General features: G+C 37.3%; 1 protein-coding gene across 2 annotated transcripts in view; it reads right to left on the bottom strand.

Annotated features, from left to right (window-relative positions):
* Positions 1 to 14,658, bottom strand: part of SGCG (sarcoglycan gamma) — a 111,230-nt gene extending 96,572 nt beyond the window's left edge. For both annotated transcript variants that reach the window (XM_032677579.1, XM_032677570.1), the window contains exon 1: positions 14,488 to 14,658. The gene's annotated coding sequence lies outside the window, so the exon portion shown is untranslated. The remainder of the gene's footprint in view (positions 1 to 14,487) is intronic.
* Positions 14,659 to 24,718: the final 10,060 nt, after the last annotated feature.

Consider the following 24,718-nt stretch of genomic DNA (forward strand, 5'->3'; position numbering starts at 1 on the left):
CTCTAGGATCACAGCTTCACCAGTGGTGATAGTTACAGCAACATCACATCAAGGCAATTATCACAAACCAATGGCTTGTATAAACAGCACAAGGCATTCAAGAGGCAAGTAGTGCAAGAACACAGAAGCCTAAGTTGTGAACATTCGAAGTTCTGAGTAGTTGCTACATCATGGTACATTCCTGCTTATATGTAGCAGGGATGCAACTTATCTTTCTGAAGAGTCTCAGGCGTGGAAAACTGGACATGAGCCAGTCCCCACTAATCATCTCAGGGAACAAATTTCTGTGGACATATTTCTGTCTGAAGTATTTTTCTGATTATACTACAGTGTCCCCTGTTATTATTCTCTGTTATATATAAATCTATTATTCTTTACTGCACAGTGATCCAGCATGAACAGACTGGCTTGAGAACGAACCTATCTAATATTAATCTACACTCTGGCTTTTAAGGCATTCTCTTGTGAGATGAAGTAGTATGTTTCCATAGCTAGTAACACTCTGAATTTGGTTTCCCACTTTCCTATCCTTTTCTCTAGCCTATGATCAAAAAGGTGGCTAGGTCATCTATATTTTTTCCAAGTTATATTAAATAAAATTCAGTATTCTCCTGTGTAAAATAACTCCTTTGCTTCTGTTCTGGGGAAAGAATTCTGGACTTGTAAAATTTATAGCCACTGTACTGTATATGTCTATTATATATTACCCTGTATGTACATTATACACGAAGTCATAAATTATTTTAAAGACCTGTTGCATAGTAGGTAATATTTAGTACAGGTAAATGTCTCTCAAAATCTTCCCCATAATAGTTACTCTTGAGAAAAGGGATACCTTGCTAGTTGTTGTGAAAACGTTAGCCTTCATTATGAGACTGCATTTGGATTTGTGCATGTTATAAGTTTGTATACAAAAAGTTGATGTTACAAACAATATTTTCTTTCTTATAATCTAAGAAGATTCAGATTATATTTAGCTTGTTTTTACTCAACTTGCAGTAGGTAAATTGCAATTCTTTTTAAATCTTTCAAGAACTTTAAGAAACATAGCCCATATATACAACGTAAATTCTTAATAAAATATCCAGAAAACAGTCTGTCAAAACACATCAATATGAAATTTACATTCATTTGGTTGTGACCTATAATTTTTCAGGATGACAGCTTGAACATATGATGTATTTGCAAAGATCACATATTCCCCTCTCAAAAGGACAGCTTCCACAGCATTTAACCTGTCCTTGACATCTGCTAATGTTTATGATGTTCACTCTTACCTATGTATGTATCCTGTACTCACAGTACTTTAAACAGGTGTGATATATTTTAATAGCAATATTCCAAACATCCAATATTTACAAATACATGGGATTTGTTATAAGACTGTGACTTTCAATGAACTCCACAACAGAACTTGTCTTTTTACCTATGCAACACATGTGAGATATCTGCTTTTACAATTTCTCGTAAAGAGTGCATTAGCAGTGCATGACTACAATTCCCTTCATACTTAGCCTTCTCTCAGCAACCCTCTTTTCCAGAGAATTTCAGTGTCAGGCTTAACTAACTGTACAGGATTAACTAACTGTAACAGCACTACCAGGCCAATCCACTTCTAGTACCTTATTTTTCAGGATCCTTGGGACTATACTGGACCAGTCCTTCTGGTCCACCCTTCTGGTGGTGGCACATTTTCGAATGTGCCAAAGGACCAAACAGTCTATTTCCTGTCACAGTGGCAAATGCAATCTCATGCCAAAGGAGATGCCATAAATCTTCACAAAAAAATAGTTTCTGGAATTAGACAGCTATCATAGAATGATCCACAGCCTTTTTCCTGTACTGTCCCACAAAGATGTTCAGGAAGAGTTCAGGAGTAGGCCTAATCAGTTGGTTTTGACAGTAGCAGCTCACTCCAAACTACTTAGAGGAGCATACAAGGAGTCTACAGAGAATACAGAATAAGCCTAGCATTTCTAGAATGGAGAAAAAAAAAAAGATCTTACAAAATTGCTTTTAGGATTTTATTCTCAGCTTTGCAGGAATATAACGGGAAAGCTTAAGCTTGAGCATTTTGGTAGATCCTCTCCCCTTGTACAGTTACTGTGGCCTTGTTTTGTGTTTGTAAAGAAAAACAAAGATATGGTGTTTTTTGTTTGAACTGTCTGATAGGATTGCTTCTGATTAGTAATTACATTAGTTATTGGAACTCACTACAGAATTTTGCTATGAAATGAGGATGGACAGCTTTTCACTGGACTTTCAAAATTCAGTTGTCTTATTCTCAGGTAATGAAGAGAAAGGAAAAGTCATCTAAAGAGAAGTGGCAAGATTGCTTTATAAGAGGTAAGAGAGATGAAGACATGGGAACAACATGCAAAAAAGAAACCAAGAAACAGAATGAGAAAAGCAAACAAAAGGAGCACAGTGGTGAAGCACACTGGCAAGGAACAACTGCAGATAATGAAATAGGATAATACATGGATAAACAGGCAGAAATATGAAAGAAAGAAGATTAAACACCTAGGTGGAAAGGTACACTCCTAGACACAATCTGAAATTCAACTCAAAATTCTAAAATACTTAAGTGTTTTGTAGAATAGCTAGCTGTCAACAAATCCATTGAAAATTATGTTTCAATGGCCTAAAAATAAAATACATAGTTGAGAGGACAACCTGACAATGCCATCAGTACCTCCAATTACTCAAGTTATATATGGCTGTGTTGCATAGGTAAAGAATGATGACTGATGATAACTCCCATGAGAAGACAATATAATAACATTTACAGTTTTTATTAATCAAGCTTTAAAGTTCCCAAGAAAAGATGACACAAAAATAACAGAGAAGTCAAAGAAAATAACAGCCATTTTAGCATTAGACAAGCAAAAGCTACTTCTTTTATCCCTGAACAGGAGCATCTCATCAGAAAGGAGTGTGATGTTCAGTATTCCATGGGAGTAGGTGAAAAATACTTGCTACTACCAATTATTGTAAGCTTAGAGAAGTTTCCACTTTCCTTGAGAACTGAAGGGGTTTGGAACAGAGGCTTGTTCATTTACATGATTTTAGAATGAGTAGAGACAATTGCTGAAATTTCAACACTGCTTAGAAAAAGTTAACAGTACCACTTTAAAATTGTAAAGTAATGAAAATTGTCTTGCTTAGATAACAAGTTAGAAATGTCACCTCAGTATTAACCTGCAGTATCACCAAAATTTCTTCAGTTCTCAGCTGAATAGTGAATATGTAAGACTCAACTATTGTGAAACAGAAGTTATTATTTTGCTCAGTTTGTAGAGGTGAGCTGACCTGCATCTACCTACAGAATCCTGTCCCTGGACACAAAAGCATTTCAACTACTTCCACTTCAATATTTTCTGTTGGATCAGCATCTGAGCACTTTGTGATGTTTACAAGTATCATAAATTTAATTTTCATAGAGTCATCATCATTCAAGTAAACATCTGGTCCTCATAGATTATTTTGAAACATTACTTATAATGAAATACTAAACATAATGCATGAAAAAGAAATTTAAACTTTTCCATTTTTTGCTGCTCTAGTAAGAACTCAAACTCTAATTTCAGAATCTACTAATAAACTTTTCATAATAATGCAAGCATTTCTCAGTACAAGGCAGTTCTTCAATACAGCTATCAGCATAGAGAATATATAACATGAAATACTAAAGTATATTGGCAAAAACACATGATCAGAAATACAGAATTTTATGTCAGTTGTTTAATTAGTCTTGTGATTGTATAAACTGTTTCAAAACTCCTCTTCAAATTATGTCATGTTTATGAGTGTCCTGGTGCAGCACACTGAAACTATGTCAGTAACAGTAAGTAAAGACAGCACACACATCTTCCCAGAGCACTGTGCTTGCTGTGCCTAACAATTATATTGGCAGCACAGCCACAGCAATTTCCACATTAGTTGCTGAAACTCAAATGCCTGCGTATGTCTGCACGCACCTCTATGCAAATAGCTATCCCTAACTATTAACATGTTTATTTTCAATAATATATAGGTTACCATGTGACCCCTAACTCTTTTGGGATGTACTGGTGTCCAAGGCCAGGCTGGATAGGGCTTTGAGCAATGTGGTCTAGCAGAAGGTGTCCCTGCCCATAGCAGTGGGGTGAAACTAGATGATCTTTAAGGTCCCTTCCAATCCAAATCATTTTATGATTCTATTCTATTACATAAAGCCATTCCTTCCATGTTACAGGAGACTTATTTCCCATACTGTAAGAGTATACCATTTCCCAGAACTGTTATCAGAAAATTGTTATGATTTTAATACCCATTATAAGTAGATAAATGAAACTACTTTGAGTATCTTTCAGACATTTTTATATACCTGAATTGTGTTCATGCTATTATCAACACACAGTTTCGGTTTAAGATTCTCATTTGTTCATGCCAACTGATTCTAGAGAATAATGATATAGTGTAAGGCTGTTTTACGGGGAAAAAAAAGAGATAACATTTTCTTTCCATTCTAAATCACCCTGTTTCCTTAATCTGCTGTAACTATTGATGATATCACCAGTTGTCTGCTTTCTTGTGACAAAAACCTGGAGCATTTTTATCTCATGAGGGACCTAGATTGTGAAAAAGGGTAATTCATGTACTTAATACTAAATGAGTTTACATCTAAAACTAACAGTAGGAAAAGACATGCCAGCATCTCCTTTAGAATTATATCTATAATAATAAGCTATTCAAAAGGATGAACAGAGTTACTGAAAGTCAAGTATCTCTGAATCATGAGATTTGTATCAAGATCGGACAACTTTTATGTGATGTCTGTTGCAGCTGATTGCAGAGACAGCTTTTTATTACAACCACCTTCAGACAAGCCACTTATTGTCAGGTATGCATTTTCATCTTTTTTCACAGTTGCAGATAAAGTAGTAAAAATATTCTCACTAATGGTTTTAGTTAACTTACCGGTTTCATGCAGTCATTGTTTTTGTAGCATACCATACAATTGAAGAGAATTAAAAAAGAAATGATTACCTATTGCCCATGCACACTTTTTAAATTGCCATACACACATATTTTCCATTTTTAACACTACATTTTTACGCACTGCAAAATGACAACTTGGTAATTTTGAATCAATGGGGTAAACTAGGGCAGCATATGTATTTCATGCATTTCCAGAAACTGGAGGGCTTTATAAAGTCAAACCACTTTGAACCGTTGCCTTTACCAATAATTTCCTGATGAATTCAGATTCCAAATTTACAAGATTACAGGTGAAAAAGGGGAAGAATGCCAACATATAGAATATATTTGTGTTTATACACATAAATATCTTTTTACAAAGTAGTCCCTTAAATCATGGCTCTTATTTACAGTAGCTGTTATTCATCAAATTAATGTACACATGCATATTTTGCTGTTGAAAATGCTCAAGAAGTATTTTGGCATTGGGAAGTCAGAGTGCCTTAGAGTTTCTGAGTCATCTACACGAAGGTACCAAATGTGGGAGACCCCTGTCCTTTTACAGTAACAGCTACTGGCCAGATAGGAAACCGTAGGGCCCAGATACCCATCTTTAGCCAACTGAATTGCGACCCAACTGTCTAGTTTTAAAGAAGTCTTGGAACTCTTTTCCTGAAATTTTTATCAACTGCAAACACAAGCAGAGTATTTAACAGATATGCATACGGACAACTATGCTGTTCCTCTGATCAATAAGAAGAAGCTGACAGGAAGATTATTTCTCAGGAAGAACACTATTGCAGATCAAGTGTGTGTGTGTGTCTGTTTGTGTGTGATAATCTTTGAATCTTCCCAAAGGTCTCAACACGTTGTAATTGGATTCGAAGTTCCTTCGGTGTAAGTTAATTCACAGGGAGGATCGTGTTTGTGCAGACAGTTAAACTAGCTAAGAAATACCTTGATATTTGACATAAAGTTTCAGTAGGATCTTCATCCCTATTAAAAATCTGCATATGGGAGACACATCAAAAGTACTTGTCGACTCCTAAGCCCCTGTAAATAATATTAGTTCGATTGCCGCTTACTCAAGTAAGAGATGGATAAACCACAAAGCAGCTCAACCTGCCAAGACAAATTCAAGTGCCAAGGAGTAATCTTCTGCTAACTACTAAACCTGTATTATTTTTTAGAATGTTTCACCACATGAATAAAAACACAACCGTCGGGAAAAATAAACTAAGTGCAGACATGGCTGTAAGATAAGTTTGTAGTGAACTCATCCAAAACTGTACTCCTACAGCTCGACTAAATTTTCCAAAACCTTATGAAGCTGCAATTTAAATGAAAACAGGATTTTACATGCAGCCATAAAAATTATTTTAGTCTAGTCACTTCTGCTGTTAATTAGGATTTTCTGCACACTGTGCAAAATGACTCTTTGAGTCCATGCTCATCATTTACATAGTGAGCTGAAAGCCGCAGTACTCATGGGAAAGAGACTGACCCTGATCAGAGATTATACCTGAAAATGACAGTACAATCAATAAACCCTAATGATGGATAGATGAGAAGCAGATTTCACAGATGGCCTCAACTCTCAGATATTTGCATGAGGAGCTGATTTCTGGATAGGCATGGACCTCGAAGTAAGTCTGTCAGCCAAGAGTGGATGCAGCAAATATCTGCTGAAAACATGGGCTGGAAAAATGAGAAAAATTTCCGGCACTTGTTCATCAGTTTGATGATAGTATTGAAGAAAATGCATGAATCAGCATGCATGTCCAAAAATGATTATCTGACAATGCAATGCCTTTAATCAATTTTGCATTCATCACAGATAAAGGTCTGGCATGCTCAAAGACATACATGCAGACACAGATGCCAAGTATATAAGCAACCTGAGACAGGAATTTACTGGCATGCTTAGGCACACTTGCATTTTTTGTTGGAATGGAGAACTGAATGGATTTGTTATTAGCATATTTTTGGACTCAGCTGAGCAAACAGTAACAAGAAATGCTTGGTTTGGGTTACTGATTGAACTGGCTGCAAGTTAACCTATGATTCAGACATGAAAAAGAAATTCTGAATACAGATCCAGATAAGAATTGCCAGAATTTACCCATAATTTCAAAATACTCCAAATTAAAGTGTTGGGTAAGAGACATTGTATAACGACACCAAAAATCCCAGATAAAAATATTAAGATTCCCCTCTGTGTTTTAAATAGATTACCACAAGACAATCCCAAAACTGAGAACAGTTGGGCAATCATTAGGTTTACCAGAAAACAACAGAGATACACAGTACCATACTTAAGGAAAGGGAGGGATATTTTCTTTTAGCACAGAAATTTCATTTGTCTCAGATTTAAGATTAACCTTCACTTACAGGAATAAGAAAGCAACGATCTATACATACTTCCTGTATTACTGAAATGCTAGTGTTTAAAAAAACACAATCTATCCCCATTCTTATGAAAAAGGTCTCTGAATAGGAATTAGGAATGCAAGGTGCAAGCTGGACAAAGAGCAGAATCATACATATATCCTAATTATACAGTATTAAGAACCCAATAACCCATGTTGATGGCTTACTGCAGACACTTCAGAAGTAGTAAAATGACTTGCCCTAAAAAGGCAAGTCTGATGAGACTGCTATATTGCTCTCAGCCATTAGTCAAATGTGCTGTCAAGACAACAGCAGATGGTAACAAAAGAGTATTATTAAAGAAGATAAAAAAATACCTTTTCTCATAAATGTATATGTTTTCCTTGAAGTCCTGTTATTTTGGTTGGAGGACAGGCACAATTTTCAATGCTGATCTGAGTAAAGCTGACTTTGCTTTTCCTTTGAGGAGGTAGAATTTGAGATTTCAGGAGCCTCAAGTTTGCTGTTATCCTAAACATGCAATGCTCAATAGTAACATGAAATCAACTGTACTCCTTAAAATGCAGTATCTTTGATTGCATTTTCAATTTTTTAATGTATACTCGTGTATTAGAATCAATAAAGACCTGTAATATTGCCATAGCTTTCACAGCTATGATCAGTTGCATCAAGAACTGAAGTATGTCTAGAATGCTTAATCTAAAACAATCTTTTGGAACAGGGAAAGTCCTTAGTGACATCTTGGGTAAATTGTTGCAAAACTTGACTGAAATGTCATGGTAACTCCACCTTTGAAAAATCAGTGATGAGAGAGTGTACTTATCCCCCAAAGCACAGGGGTTTTTTTGGTCTTTTTTAGTGGTATTTAAATGAAGTAGTATCACAACATCATGACTATTAAGTTCAAAGGTGTAACAAGTGATCCAGACCATCTTAATTTAAAGCTGTAACTTTCTCTATACAGACTGAACAAAAAGAAAGCATTGAATGTTCGTGAAACATTCAATGTTCTTAAAACAACACTGAATGTTTGTGAAACATTCAATGTTCTTAAAACAACATTGAATGTTTGTGAAACATTCAATGTTCTTAAAACAACATAATTGACAAGACAATTTAATTAGACTGCCGTATCAGGCTATCTGAAGGCTATCTGCCCTGGTGCAGCTCACTAAAACTATGCCAGTAACAGAAAGTAAAGACAGTACACACATCTTCCCAGAACACTGTGCTTGATTTCAGCATTAGTTGCTGAAATGCAAACACCTGCATATATTTGCACATACCTCTACACAGATAGCTATCCCTAACTACTGATATGATTATTCCCAATAATATATAAGCTATTATATGATCCCCACTATTTTAGGATGTGCTGGTAGCCAAAGCCAGGTTGGGTGGGTCTTTGAACAACCTGGTCCAATAGAAGGCATCCCTGCCCATGGCAGTGGGGTGAAACTAGATGATCTTTAAGGTCCCTTCCAACTGAAACCATTCTCCAATTCTATGACTTCTGGGAGGACCTTGCATTAGCCAGCCAGCGAACTAAGGGAAGAAGATGTCACTGCTGAAAGGCTTAGTGAGCTCATTACATTCCTTAAAAGATTCTGAGATGACCTGTTGACTTCCTTCTAGGTCTATGAAGAACACAGGTCATCCAACGATGAATGTCCCAAGAGAAGTAATAATACGACCTTGCACTTCAGACAAACAAATAACTCTGACCACTGCCAAGACACAGTAAAGGGTTTACTAAAAACTGAACCTTCCTTCTAAAGAATAGAAGGCTTTAGAACCCCGTGTTGGCTCAGATAACAAGGAGGAGGTGCAGGACATCTCTGGACTTCCATAAGGGCTGCTACCACTCTCTTTTCAAGACTGGTTACAACCTTCTTTCTCAAATGGTCTGGGGGAGTTTGTTTTTGAGAGTGGAGCAAGAGATTCCTGAAAACTTTATTTAATAAGCCAGATCTTTCCATTTTGTTTCTCTTTTCTTGGTGTTTGATTTAAATACTTCCAGGTTTTGAAATCAGCACCAGGAAAAGACTGAGTACTTATTATTTATGTGCATGTGCACCTCTGTGAAATATATATATAAAATATGGGTGTCTTCAAACCTCCTAGCAAAAATCCTCACAGCCTGAAGAAGTGCTGTATCTAAAGAAATCAAGCCAGGGAAACAGTACTATGCTATGATTTTTCACATACAACATTTTTCTCTAATAATGTTGCACATTAATTTACAATTCCTCATTAACAGATAAATATTTTGGGAAAACTGATAGATAGTTGTGTAAAAAAATTCCTTGTTTCAGAAATCAAACTAATTGCTTGGTTTAGAAAAAGCGTATGTATATGCTCTTTTGTCATTTTTAGGTTAATGAATGGGGTTTTCAGTACACATTGTACAATTTCTTGAATCTTGAAAAGTTTTCCTCATAACTCCTATTCCAAAAGCTATTTACTTCTCTACAATACAGAGAAATATGTTTTTACAGTATTTTTAATGATAATAGACAGCAATGCTGTTCAATATATAAAATCTAAATTCCACAGTTCAATTCTTAGAAAACAAATAGAAGCTGTCTCTCCAGGTTTTACAGACCTGATATGATGAAGTTTTCAGAATTGTTTATAATAAACATATCCTCAGAAACAGCGAATGCTTACGGCACAACCACAAATAAGGAAATTATTTGGGTACTTTTGTATGACTAACATATATTGAAGTTTCCAAAAGTAATTCTTCAGTTTCAGAGGCTGATATGTATTATGTAACTTACTAGCAATATTGACAAATATATTAATTTGCAACATCACAGTGAGTCTCTTCACTGAGGTGGAAAAAAAAAACAAGAGATGTTCAGAATCACTCTGTTAAATCTAAACCTCCACATATTGGTAGAAAACAGGTAAGTTTAACATCAAATTTAACATAATGGCAATTCGTGAAAAGATTGTTAAGATTTTCAGGGCTATACACCCCTAACAGAGAATCAGTTTTTTAAACACTATTTGCAGTTTTCCTCTGCTGTCTTCAAAAATGCGTCCAAACGTTAAACTTGCCTGACCTTTAGAAATTATCTAGAGCATAGTAGTTAAACAAACACTTCAATAATTTGACATAGTATTCCCCATTATTTGCTGACTAAAGTCACTTACTATAAATAATTGTCAGAAACTAAGAAGTAAAACTAGCACTTATATTAACTTGTTAATTTTCAAAAGGTTTTTGTACAGCATTTTAATTACAAACAGTATACATGATACAAGGTACACTGCCCAGGAGTATTTTTACCTGACATTCAGAAAAAGGTATTTGGTTGCTCAGTGAAAACTACTGTATTAAAAAGAACTTCTAAATTAGAAGGCTCAAGACCACTTTCTTTCCTTTAAAGCTGTGATGAAATACATACTACTCCTCCTTTGAACATCATAATAGTTTAAAAAAGACAATAATACCCATATTTATACACTCATACAGTGCCTATGGACTGAAACCCGTTGTATTGGTTTAAATTAAGAAAACAGGTTACAATACCATATTAAGAAATTCATTATTACCAATTCATTGACAAACTGCAAAGCTTGCTTAAGAGGGGTTCTCCTATTGTCTCCTAGTAGATATTGTTTATCATTTCATTAATAATTTAAAAGACAGAGTATAGTTACATCTGAGCGTTACATTAGGCCAAGGAGATCTAGAAGACAGAGCTAGAAATTTTGATATACAGGAGTAAAACTCACAATAATCAAATTAAACTGAAAACATGATCTAGGAGAAAATTAAGATGTAATTAAAGAAGGTAAACAGTTTACCTAAGAATAATCAACTAAGAAAATAAAGGATGAGGGCAAATAACATGTAGCTATTCTGGTATTTTGGTGGTGAAAGTTACCATGAGCTAAAAGTGATCAGCAATATAATACCTTTGTACAAAAGACAATACATTACCTGTAAGCTAATCTTTATGGTTTACTTGTTGGTAAAGTTACAGCTGTATTTTTTTTATAGAGCATTCTCTATCTAAGGAATACAGAAGAAATTAAAGGAATTCAGTAGAAAATATTAAGTACCAGAGGTCTAAAAAAGGTGACAAAGAAAGCAAAAATTAAATAACGAGCAGTCTTTCAGTTGAGAGGAAACTGAGTGGAGGTGTAACAGATGACAGGGAAAAACATCCAGAACGGGCATGCAAAGTTAAAGCTTATTCTGCTCACTCTGCAGGAATACTACCTGTTTGTGGTGACCAGAAGGAATCCTTTCTCAAAGGCTATCCCTCACTTTCTATAAATTTATAGTATGTACTCCTCAGTGCCTGGGCATTGAACTTGCAAATAGGATTCCATTTTGTATCAGTTTCTTGCTTCTGTAGATACACTACACACAGTTAACTAGTTTCACCACGATTTTATCTACTTCAACCACACCAGATGGGTTTAACAATGAAGGAACAAATTTTCTATCACGGATCAAGAGAAGCCTTTAAATACAGCAGTACAAAGTCTGCAAACAGAACTGCAAGAAAAAAGCTGTATAGCAACTACAGTTTTCAAGTAAAAGCAGATACCTCAGCTGTTTCTCCAGGTATACCTTTACCCAAAATCCCCAAGGTGCACATTATCTTCAAAAGCTGGTGACTAACTTCCCACACTTCCACACCTTAATGCCACTTTATATGCCTCCTTTGCTCTTCACTTGGCCATTTTCATTGCTTAAGATTTCACACACTGTAAAAAGAACATTTGCTCAACACACAGATTTAAGCTCCTGACTTGTAACACAAGCTCAGCTTTTGATAGCAACAGCTACATACAATTTGGACATGTTATCAGAACCTAAAGTTCATTAGCAAACAAAGCATTTTGTTTGTATATTCTAAAAAAGAGAAATTCCATATTCCACCTCTGTGTAGCTTAAGCACTGCTGCATCAATAGGACTTCTGTGAGTTTAACTGAGATCCCGATATGAATAAAATTAATTCAAATACCTCTTTACAGAACTGAGTACTAAATCCATAGGCATGTAAATATTAAAACTATAACCAAAATCTTAAATAAGACCCAACATCACTACGTTAATTCATTCTTACCTTTTAGTTACATTCTAGCAGTGATTTTATAAGCAGTACATTCATTTTCATTAAAAAATGTTGAAAAGTTAATCAATGACAGTTCAGAATGACATCTTCTTTTAAAGCACTACACATGCTTACTCCTATGCAAACGAAGTTTTAACTGTCATGCTGTCAAGAAAAATGATAGTGCCCTAGTCATACCTTATCTTTTTAAGAAAGTAAGAACTACAGAAGACTTTACAAAAGAAAATTGTTTTATATGTTTAACAAAATCTGCCTTTTGCATGAAAGCCCAGAGAGATGTTGTATTTGAAGCTGACAGTGAAAAAAAAAAGGCAAAACCCCAACCAATGAACAAAACACACAAAAGTGGGAAGCATTTCAAGCTTTATATGTACCTGTGCTTCTATGTCCTTAGCCCTCTCTCAGCTTAATACAATATAAAAGTCCATGAATAAAAATCTGACCATACATAAAGCAGTCTTAGAGCTGCACTGGGTCATTAACTGTGATAGACCTTCTTAAGGAATATAACTACGTGCTTATTAAGAAAAGTCCCAGCCTGAAAATCACCATAAGTACAGTGCCTTTTCAATGTCCAACAATTACAGGCAGTACCTGCAGGTACATTGCTAAATCTAGCCCACTTTTGAATGCTCCCCTAAATTTGGTACCATATTTGTTGTATCGTCAAATAAACAAAACCAAAAAAATCCAGAATAACAAACCCCCAAAACCAAAAGGAATACTTTTCTGATCTAATGAAATGAAGTTCATCACATTTAAGGTTTTTCTTTGGCTTTTGCAACAAATATCGTGGGATTACCTTGGTATTTGAAAATCTGGAAGTAAAACAGAACTGTAGCTGATAATTAAGGTAGAATATCTCTGATTAACCCAGGCAGTTAATGGAGAACATTCTCTATAAGGGAAAATTGCTTCATTTGAAATGGCTTGAATCTTTTCACTCTCAGGGCAGTTTGCAGTGTACACTTCTTTGTTCAGGCTGCTAAAAGGAAGGGGACTACTGAAGGTACAGATTTTTTGTTGTTTTACTTTAAGGTGGTTCAATGTTGTTTTTTTCACTCTGTAGCAAAGGTACCTACAACCTCTGTGAGGCACTCTGTTCACTTTTTATTCCTTAAATGATTTCAGAAGAACTAAGCAAACTTTATGAATGTGACTTACTGTCCTTATGAGCAAAGGGGGAAGAAAATAATTCTGAAACATTTAAAGCGGGATTTAATTTCCAACAGCATTAATGATAATGCAAATATTTTATTAGAAGTTTATGCTTAATCCACAAATGTTCAGCTAAAAAAAGCCCAAACGAAGTATGATTCAAAAAGAACAGCAGCTGCATTTACAGTTATGTCATACAACACAACAGACATACTGAAGTCTCAGGTGCGCTGCTGTGCATCTCCTCCTGGTAGGACTTGGCTGTTTGTTTTTCCTAAAGATACCCAAACTGACACAACGAAGTAAGCAAATTTCACAGAAGAGTAAAATGTAGCCATTAAAGATGCCGACATTACACCTCTACTGACACTTAAACCTACTAAACTAAACACCCGAGCGACACAACTGCCGGCGGCACCGCTCCCGCGCCGCGAGGGAAAGGAGCGGCACCCACTGCCCACGGCAACGGCGAGAGGCTGCGCCCCCTTCCCCTCGCCCGCGCCGATCCTCTTCCCCTCCTTCCCGCCCCTCACCCCGCTGCAAACTTTCTGCCTGCCGCGGCACGGCCGCTGACACGGCTTCCGAGCCGCTGGGGCAGCGGGATGCCAGCGCCGCCTCCCAGCCCTCCCCGCCGCACCCCTGGCGGGAGCAGCACAGGCTCAGGGACCCGGCCGAGGTGCCGGAGCACGAAGCGGTTCTCGCCGAACAAACCGATGTGCAACCCTACACGGAGGGCTGCCTCCCGCCTTCCTCCTCCGCCTCTCGCCGCTCGGCCAGCAGCGGCAGGAAAACTTTCCAGGTGACGCCTGCCCTCTCCCGGCACTCGAGGCGTGTCGGGCCGGGCCGGGCCGGGCAGGCGTGCGGGGCTGTTACCTGATGTCCCCGCTCGGCTGCAGGACAGGGCAGAGTCCCCGCGGTCCCCTTCATGCCCGAGGGGCTGCCGAGCCCGCCCTGAGGCACACGCCTTCATCCAGCTGCCTCTCCAAGGGCTGCACCTCCTTTCCTCGCCCTGGCGGGGCGGCGGACGCGGAGCGGGCGCCGCTCTCGCGGTCTCGCCGGCGCGGCAGGGAGGGAAGGAGGAACAGAGGGCGGGAGCGGGGAGGAGGAGAAGCCGAACAGAGGGCGGGAGGAGAGCTGTGCCCTCCCTGTCTCCGCCCCAGCCGCCGAGCGCACACACAGCAGCCGGAGAGCGGCCGCGCTGCCCGCGTTGCCCGTGCCGCCATGGGAAGTGCAGGGGGTCCCTCTGAGTGCCTCTGCGCCAAGGCTGAGCTCTGTCTGCCCGGCTTTTGGGTCGGGCAGGGCAGGACGGGACAGGGCGCAGCCGGAGCCTCTGGAGGGCGCCCCCATCCCGCCTGGCTCTATCGCAGAGCGCGCCTGCGCCTGGTGCTGGAGATGGAGTTTGGGGTCGTTGGCGGGGGCCAGTGTGGGAGATAAAGAGGGGAAACTGGACGTGACGGAGGAGAAAGGTGGCGTGCAGGTCGGGAGATGACAAATTTTACAAGAAAGGTGTTCAGAAAGGCAGAAAGAAGTGAATACCAGTGGGATATCTGAAGAGGAGAAAGGAGTAGAAAAGCGGTGTCGGGCAACAAAGAGGAGAACGTATCCTGTGAGTGGTCAAGGGCAGGGTTTTGGAAGGTGAGGAGATAAGGTGTTTGAGGAAGCCAAAATTTTACCGGGCTTGGCAGGAAATACATGTGAAACCGAGATGATGGGTATGGAGAAGTTTGACTGCCTTCTCCCAGAGTTTAGAAAAATGAGCCATTGAGGAAGCGATTTTAACTTAAAAGGGATTTTATTTAGGAGAAATATGCATAAAGCATTGGAAAAGTAAGAAATAAGCACTGCAGGCATTGCTGGACAAAAAGGAACTCTGAGATAAAAAGAACAAGTGTCACAGCTTGAAAGAGCTAGTGCTTCTGAGCAGAACACACACAGTACTTGGCTGAAAGGAGATAGGAGTGTTGGTTCTAAATGGGATAGAAATTACACTGTCCAGAAACTTTTTCTGTAAGAATTGTGCAGTATACCTTTTTCTGGCAAATCATGCCATACCACATGGGTAGTGGAGAGTTGGATTCAGGCTTTCCAAACTGAACTTGCCTTTACAGCCAGTGCAGCAAAGTGGACCCTGAACATGCAGGACTAGCTGTTAAAGTAGTATTTCCTACAGAGTTGATATCATTCTAGTCCTTGGAGAACTGAATTGAGCTTTAGCTTTTAGCCAACCCAATTTGAGGCATGTATGGTCATGCAGATTCAGTGCTTTAAGTGTTTACTCATGGGAAGGGACTAAATTCATGCTGCTGAACTGAACTGCCCATGTGTGTTTACTGTCCGTCAAGTGGAAGATGACAGAGATATGAGACAGCATACACACTGGGATATATGGAACTGAAGCAGAAATTACTGTGTTTACACTGAATTGTGTCATTTAAATATTTACTGCATAAATGAGAGGAAAAAATGCTGAACATCAAATTCATCTCTTCATCCAGATGATGAATTATGTGTCTAATAGCCCTTCCTCCATTGACTTCCTGCAAGTTTTAACATGACTTACAACACTTTAAAGTGCTTTGTTTTTAAAGTCAGAGTCTCATTCTGGTCTATTCTAACCCCTTGCATTTCAGCAATTGTGGGACCAGCTCTAGTGAACTGTAGTAAACTTGCATCTGGCACAAGACTTGTGTTGTATGGGTGATTTACAATAAACAGAGTATTATAGGCACAGGCTAGCCAGGGTATAGGTTGGATTGATATAGAAAAAAACAAGGAAAAAAAAAAAGAAAAGCTAACCTGCTTTAGTGTAGGACTGTGTAATCCGTATCTTTCCCTTTGTTTTTCTCTCTTCATTTTTCTTCCTGCCCTTCATTGTGCAGAATCTTTCTTCTTCTTAAAGCGCATCAATCCTACCACTGTACTAGTGTCTAACAGTAGTTCTACATATTTTGTATGTATAGAAATTTTTATAAAGTTGTTACCAGAGATTTGGAGGATGATACTTCAGTAGCCATCTCTTGCATAAAAATGGTGTGCCAGTCTGGGCTTCCAGGTGCTGTGGTAGTATTGGTGAAAATAGGGATGGTTAACAGTAAACATTTAGCTCTTTGTTCGTAGGAGTTGAAAGTTCTCTGGGAGTTACCTTTGGAGCTGCTGCTCAAGATTGGTAAAAATTCTATATATATGAAAGAAGGCAAGATCAGCATTTTTAAGTTATTTCTGAGCTTTATTGTCCCTGTTTTTTTGGTGGTCATTGTAAAGATCTGTAGCTAATCAGGAAACCTTTTGTGAGAGGCCTCTCTCAGAGGTGCTGTTTTCTACCAGTTTGTACTGTGTGTAACAATTTTCTTTTGCTCCCTTGAACTGTTATGTATCTGAATTTAAGATAGTGTACTGCAAGTTATTTTCCTGGATACAGTAGCAAGCTAAATCAAAATCAGTAGAAAATTCAGTCACTTTCTTAAAAGTATGTACTTGTTAACATACCGTAATGTTCATGGATTTGTAAATCCAAAATATTATTTTAAAAATTATTGGTACAAGTAAAACGCTCACAGTATGTTTTAATCACCAGGATAGCATTAGAATTTGATATGTTGATCACCTAGATTCAAAGGTAGTAATATCTTGTGCATAAGAATCTATTTCATATCAAATATAATATTGCATTATTGATAACAGCTGTAAAATCCCTGGAGAAAACACATTTATTTTGAGTGGCTGTGTATTCACTTCTTTTTGAAGACAGATGGCTTGTACAGTGAAATAAGCAATGTGTGAGATAAGGACATAAAGATGTTTGGTTTTGTAATTAACTGGCTAACGTGGGTGGGTTCAGTTTTGTGGCATCTGTACCATCATGTTCACCTTATCCTTCCTCACCTGTCCCCATCCCCCATCCATCCCTCATTTGCCATGTTGCTTATGTCTTTTTTTTTTTGGATTCCTACTCAGCTGTAATAGAAGCTAAATGACTTTTCCAATAAAGAAACTCAAGGTCAGAGCTGGGAGTAGCTCATATCGACAGCATGGATCCACCTGTACTCAGCTGGCTTATAGCAGCTTACCCATTCTTCTCTAAAGATGCAGCCTTTGGGTTATGATATGACTTCTCACTGTGCTGTCACGTACCATGTAGCTGTTAATCTGCCAACATAGCCCTACCCTTCAGAAATTATATACTGGAATGTGAAAGAGCTGTGTTGTTTCTGGAAAATCTCTCTGGCTCACGCTGCATATCCAATACAGTTGCAAAACCCCCAAAAAACAAATGAAAAAAAAACCCAAAAGCAAACCCTAACAACAAAATGAACAAACCCCCTAGAGTTCCTAATGTTTTCAAGGATTATACCTGAGTAATCAGCTTCCTTCTGAGAAAAAAATCTTAGGTGGTTTTGTGAGGCCATCTCCCTGGACACCATCCAATCTGTGTAAGTTCAAGGTCCAAAAATGCAAGGTGGTCTACCTCTGGACTAAAGGATGCAACAACTGCCCTGCAGCTATGTACCATCACCTGCTTTTTCTGTGAGGACTTACATAAAACATAAAGCAAGCCCTTGACAGCATGCTATCCCCTTCAAGAAAGACAGGGCTTTATCTGAGCTCCATGGTAAGGTATCAGTAATAGCTCTCCTCTTGAAATCTGAGGGTGGGATGACAGGGTGTTTTTTCACATTCAGACAGTATCCATGAAAAGGTCTCAGTCTAGATATAAAATGCAGAGGACTGTAGCCCACAGACAACCTTTAGTGCTTCTTATAACCCTGAGATCCCGAGACACGTAGAAATTCATACACGCTCCTCTTCGTTTTTTCTGTTGCCCATTTTGTTTCTCGTACAGCATCTGGAACCCATGCCTCTCAAAGTTGTTTATGCTCTTTGTATAGCCTACAAAAAGCTAAGTGCATCCTGAGCATTCTGGAGAATGCTTTTGAGGATTCCTGTCTACTGTTCATTCTACAAGAACTTCGGCGGTAATTTCAGGATTCATTTGTAAACTGAGATTTGCAGCTTTTTCTGGCACCTTCTCCACTGAGGGGCCCCAGTGTGTAGGTACTGGCTAAGTCCAAGGCTCCTTTCAACCTAGTAGATTGGACCTACTAGGTCCAACCAAGAGGAAACCCAGACAGGATATTTTCCTTGGTGTTTTTTCCTGGTAGGCAATTCTTTACATGCCTTCCTTGTCTCCTTTTTTCCCTTCATCTTTCTAAAACTTTTTTTCCTTCTGTATTTGGATGTACACTTTCAAAGATTTCTTCCTTCAATGTGATTTTACTGTGATTAATTTAGTCTACACATTTTACTTGTCTTATTGCACCCTTTAGGTCTGACCAATATGAATGCACTGTTAGCAGAGTGAACACAGTTCTCATTTCTACCAGTTCTGTACGAATTTATATTGTATTATTTTCTTCTCAATTGCTATTTTATCTTTTTTTTCTCTATCTGTGGAGAAAGGGATAAACTAATTAGATATTAAATTCCATGTGGCAGTTCTAAATAAGGAATTATTAATTAGAAATAACCTTTAATTATGACACATTTTGTCACAAGATGTGCCCTGTAGGTCAGACATTGTCTGTAATTTAAGGTTTTAACATTTTTAAAATTTTTTAGTTATTTTTTTTTAATTCTACCTGCTTAAACAAAATCAGTCAGTGATACAAGTTGGATAAGTGTTTTGGTAGTGTTATGGTAAGGATTGTTCATAAGCATGAAAGTGTTTTTGTAAAGCGTTTGTAGTAGGGTGACAATTGCTTGAAAAAATAATTGTCTCACAAAGATGTATGACTAAGACTTGTTGGGTTTTTTTTTTAAATGGAATTATTTCCTGAACTTACTAGAATCTTTATCTCTCTAGTCATACAAAGAAGATGGATCTCTGTTATAGGTATTCTAGCAGTGGTTTAAACAAGCCCTTTAATATCTATCTGAAAGTGGGCTCTAGAGCATTGTTTACTAGGTTTTTTTGTTTTCCTTTGGGTTTGGTTTTATTTCTTCTATCTAAATTTTGCTATGTCTCTTGCCAAATTGCTATCAACATGTATATGGCATAACAATTTTATTCTCAAGTCTTTACTGTCAGCCTAATTATGTCCTTCCATGACACTATATAGGGAAATGTGAATTCCTTGGAGACTTTATAATAGTAATCAGTACTTTTAAAATTTCTTTTGTGCCGTTATTCAGACTTTAGTAAGAACATCATATAGCCCTGAAGAGGAATCATTTGTTGACTCATTAATGCCTGTGTCATCTAGATGAATGCATGCCCACTGTATGTCTTGTAAATTACCATTACCAAGTAATGGTGATAACAAATCTAGTGCTTCAGCTATGTTACTACATTGAAATGTTATTTTACATCGTTCCTTTTCTGTGCAGTAGTTTTGCTGGAATTACCTCAGCTATCATGTGTTATATTTGCCATGAAATTTTAAATTTATATTATTAAGTTTAGTTTATATTATTCTGTGCATCTTTGTTTCACTTTTTACTTGTAAGAATACAGACAACACAGGTCCCAATAAGGAGCACAAGGCAAGTAAATAACAATAAATAAACAAAATATTGTTCATTACAACAATCAATATAGAGACAAATTAATACACAGTAGTACTAGCATGAACAGACCATGAATTCTATCTTATTTGCAGGCTGTTAGGAATATATACGATTCACTTCAGCTGTTGTACTGCATATACTCAATTATATACATGGTTAAATATTTACATCATGGACCATTACTTTATATACAATAATTCATAGAAAAGTGCCTTGATAGCATCTAAAGATAAACCCATTTAGAATAGTTCATGAGAATCAGTGTAGGACTAGTCAGATCTTACTGCACAATCTCTCATGTGGAATAGTGATGTGTCATCTTCACTGTGCCGTTGCTTCTGTCCTGACTTAAAGAAGAAAAATTTGGACGGTTATGAAATGCCCAAACAGTCTGGAGTCCTTCAGAATTGCTTGTTCCTAATTAAAGCAACTTTCACCTTTCAATCTCAAGGCTACACTGATGCTTGAAGCTATATTCTTCTATGAGAGGTGAGTGACACAGTACACCCCAAATTGTCCCTTATCTGCTCCTAGAAGAATTTCTACTATATGTTCTTACAGAAATTCAGAAAGATTCTGAAGTTAGATTCCAGCGTGGCAGATCACTTACAACTTTAAAAAAATATAGGAGCTTCAGAGAGCCCTCGGTCTTGCACTTCTGCTGTTCTGAAACACAATAAAGACACAACTATACTTCCCCACTGAAAAGGAGGGAATTATAACAAACGGCAACCAGAATAAAATAGCTACTTTAGAGTTGCAGCTACCTTTGCAAAATTAAAGCCCAGTTCCAATAAAATACAAGAATTTTCAGTAACAGTAATAGAGATGAAATAGTCATGAGGAAACCTACTATTAAATCATAGAACTCTTTAGCATATTTTCTGTTAAAAAAAAAGTATATCAGCCTTTATTTTAGTATTAAACGTATTTTTTTCTCAAACAAAATACATTTATGGCATTGAAAAGAACAGTCAAATAGGTTTTGCTTCTGTGTAACTAGCTCAGGATACAAAATTTCTTTGCAGAATATAAATTCATTTAGGATAAATGTAATAAAAATGAGAGTTGATTATATTGATTATATTTTCTACATACTGTAGAAAAAATATTTTAAAATTTCCTGTTTCCCAATCCTGGTTCAACTTTTCAACCTTCAGTGTTATTAAAGCCGTAAATGTAGGTCCTGATTAACTTGTTATGTCTAGGATCTGTATTTCCACTGCTGAGTTTTGAGCATATGGGTTTCATTCTTTAGAATTGGTGAACTGTGAAGGAAAGAAAGGTTAGATATTCCTCTATGGGCAGTGTTTCTTAGCTTTCTGCTTAACCTCTGTATTATTTTGGATTCCATTATGGGAATCCTATTTTTGATTATGTGTTGTGTACGCCTTATGGATCCTAATGCAAGTTCCTGTAGTTCATACTGAGAATGAGAGTCTCCATTACCTATGAAGATTAACTGAAATCCAATGCATTCTAGTGTGAGTGAAGTATGTGTATATCTAAAGCCATATGCTTAAAATTACCTTCATAGAGTAATTACTTCATTGATTATTTTAATGATATAATTAATTAATTTTTACTTCATAGAGTAGTTCTGAACCAAAAGGAGCTGTGGAGGTCATCTTCATCCATTCCCTGCTCAAAGTATGTAAAATTAGGTCAGGTTGCTTTGGGCCATGTCAAGCTGAGCCTTGAACACCTCCGAGTCTCTGGACAACCTCTCTGGGCAACTTGTTCAAAAATTGGATAGCACTCAAGGTAATTTTTCCCCCCTAATATCTGCTCAGAATTTTCTGTGTTCCAATCTGTGTTTGTTTCCTTTCCTCCCACCTCAGTTCACCTCCAAGAAGACTCTGTCTCCATCTTTACTGTACTATTGTCTACTGATCAATTCAATTTTATTTGCATAAACACATTAGTGGATATATTCCTAAGTGATGAGGGAACCAGAAGTCCATTTATTTCTATAAGGTACTGGGAAAAACAGAACAGACACACTTTCCTCTGTGTCTTTAATAGAGAGAACTTGTATTTTTCTGGGCAGAACTTGCATGTGGGTCCTTTGGGCTGCTTGACCTGTTTCACTTCAGGTGAGGTGGGATCTTGGCACTGAACTGTGAGAGCCAAGTTGTTCTGAGTACATGTAGGTTCAGAACTGTCGTTGACTAATCAGGATTGCGTCTAATCAGGAACCCCATAAGATTGGGTGCACCAGAGAGATTTTTTTAGCCACAGTTTGGTCTTATACCCATGCAAAAGTTGTTCTGAGTCAAGTCAATTGGCCATCTGTGGGGTCCAATGCTCTTTGATATGCCCTAAGGGTATATTACCTGGCACCCAGCAGAGTGCAACTTCCCTCCTGTCCTTTGTAATTTTGCCAGTCCCATATAGATCTCTTGGACAACATAAGACAACTCAAATGACATTAGACACTTGTATGTGGATATATGCTTATCCCCGTTGTTTGGTTTCTTGTTCCTGTTCTAAGGATGGGATTCAGTTTGAGATTAAGAAACCTTCGTGCAACTGCCCTTATCTATCTAACTGTGAACTAAAGGTTTACCCTTCCATTATCATCAGTGGGGATTTGGGACTTGATTCATCTGCTTACACAACTAAGTGAGCATGGCATGCTCTAGCGTATCCAAGACAGCTTTGGGATCAAACAGATGTGAGGTGGGATTTGTAGGAGACCACTGCCATTCTGGGACAGCAGCTGGAAACCAGTTATTTTAAATTTATATATTTTATATTATTAAGTTTAGTTTATATTATTATGTAAATAATATAATATTATGTTATTTCACTTTTTACTTTTAAGAATACGGATATAGCTAAAACACCCTATAGAATCTGAAATTGCAGTAAACATTTGCTGGCTAGCTGAAAACTTGTTACAGGCTTATTTCTTTCTTCACTTCAAGATACATGTGGAAACTTTCACTGTGCAGTAGTATGTCACCCTGCTGTCACTGTTCAATTATCACTTAATTGAAAATTGGCTTTATTATGAATTGCATGCTTATTAAAATCAATTTAAACATAAATTGCAGTTCAATAATATACTTTGATGTCATTCAATGTTATTAGCAAAGATGCTGTGCTTTTTTCTGTACTTCATTGATGCTTATTTCAAACCAATGAATAAATATTTTATAAAAATGTAATGAAAAGTACAACTTCTTCCTTCCACACAGTTTTCGTAGTACATGAAATGTACTTTGCAGACTTTTCCCTTAGTTTCGTTAAGTGCGGTTGCTTTCAGTCATCTTTCTTTGAAGTTACAAATATGTATGTATAATGCAACTACTTTATATATAGCCATACACTTCTCTTTCACAGTGTATACAGCAATAAATCATCTCATTAACAATAAATCATCTCATAAAGTAATTTGAGGGGTACATAATGAGCAACTTTGGGATATAAACTTTATTCTATGTATGAGTTGAAGTCTTCACAACTATCCTTGAAAGTATTTTTTGACTATTGGGATTAATTATATATCACACAGATGCCTGTCATGCACTCTGTTTACACTGTAGGGAAATGAAATAGGATAGTTAATTTTCTTTTATTCTGTTAAAATGCCAAGGTTTAATTAAACTGCTTCAGCTTAAGGGTTGCACAGCTACTTTCAGCTGTCATGGAGTATTCTAGAAATTGATTTGCCATTGCCTACATGCCCAAGAAGGCATTCAGCAGGCTTTGTAATTTCACTCAAAATTGTTTTTATTAATCATAGTTACTCTCCAATTTCTAAAATTTGTAGGAGAAACAGTGTATTAAAATAAGTTTCATCCATATGTTCAGGGAGTAAAAACAATACAGGTGCCAAGTATCTGAAATTTACATTCAGTTTTGAATTAACATCTGGGTTTTGCTTTTTATATAAGATTTTTATAACACTAAAATTTCATGCATTTTTAACGTCTTACATAATTATTTCAGTTATACAATAACAATTAGACGGCATCATGAATTAGCAAGACAATTGCAAAGCAATAAAGCCATAATTTTACAATTATGAAAAATAAAAACATAGTAACAGACAACTAAAACTAACCACTTGCTTCCAGCAATACATAGTTCTATGTAATATATAATAACCACGATATAGAGGATTTTCAAAAATGTTGGCAAAAGCAACATTAAGCTTGCTTGCTTGCTCCCTTCCAGCACTCCACACCGAGCCTTCGCTGATGTGAGAAAAAAAGCAACCATGCCAAACAAGAGAAGGCAGCCTCTACTGAATCTGCATTTCCATTATAAAAAGCACAAAGCCAAAAGCTAGAAGTATAAGAAGGCCCTTAGTGCTCCCTTAAAACACTTGGGGAAAAATGGTGTTAACAGCATCCTTTGTCCTCTACCACTCTCCGAGTTTCCAGTGAAAGCTCTATCTGAAGTCTGTACACAGCCTGCTTCCAGCATGTACAGAACTGCCTAGAGTTTGGCAGTATTAAGTATCAGCTTCTGCACTAATGAACATGTAAGTTTTCGCATGAAATGTAATAATTTGCATGGGAATAATTGC

This window comes from Chiroxiphia lanceolata, chromosome 2, assembly GCF_009829145.1.
Source record: "Chiroxiphia lanceolata isolate bChiLan1 chromosome 2, bChiLan1.pri, whole genome shotgun sequence".
NCBI lineage: Eukaryota > Metazoa > Chordata > Aves > Passeriformes > Pipridae > Chiroxiphia > Chiroxiphia lanceolata.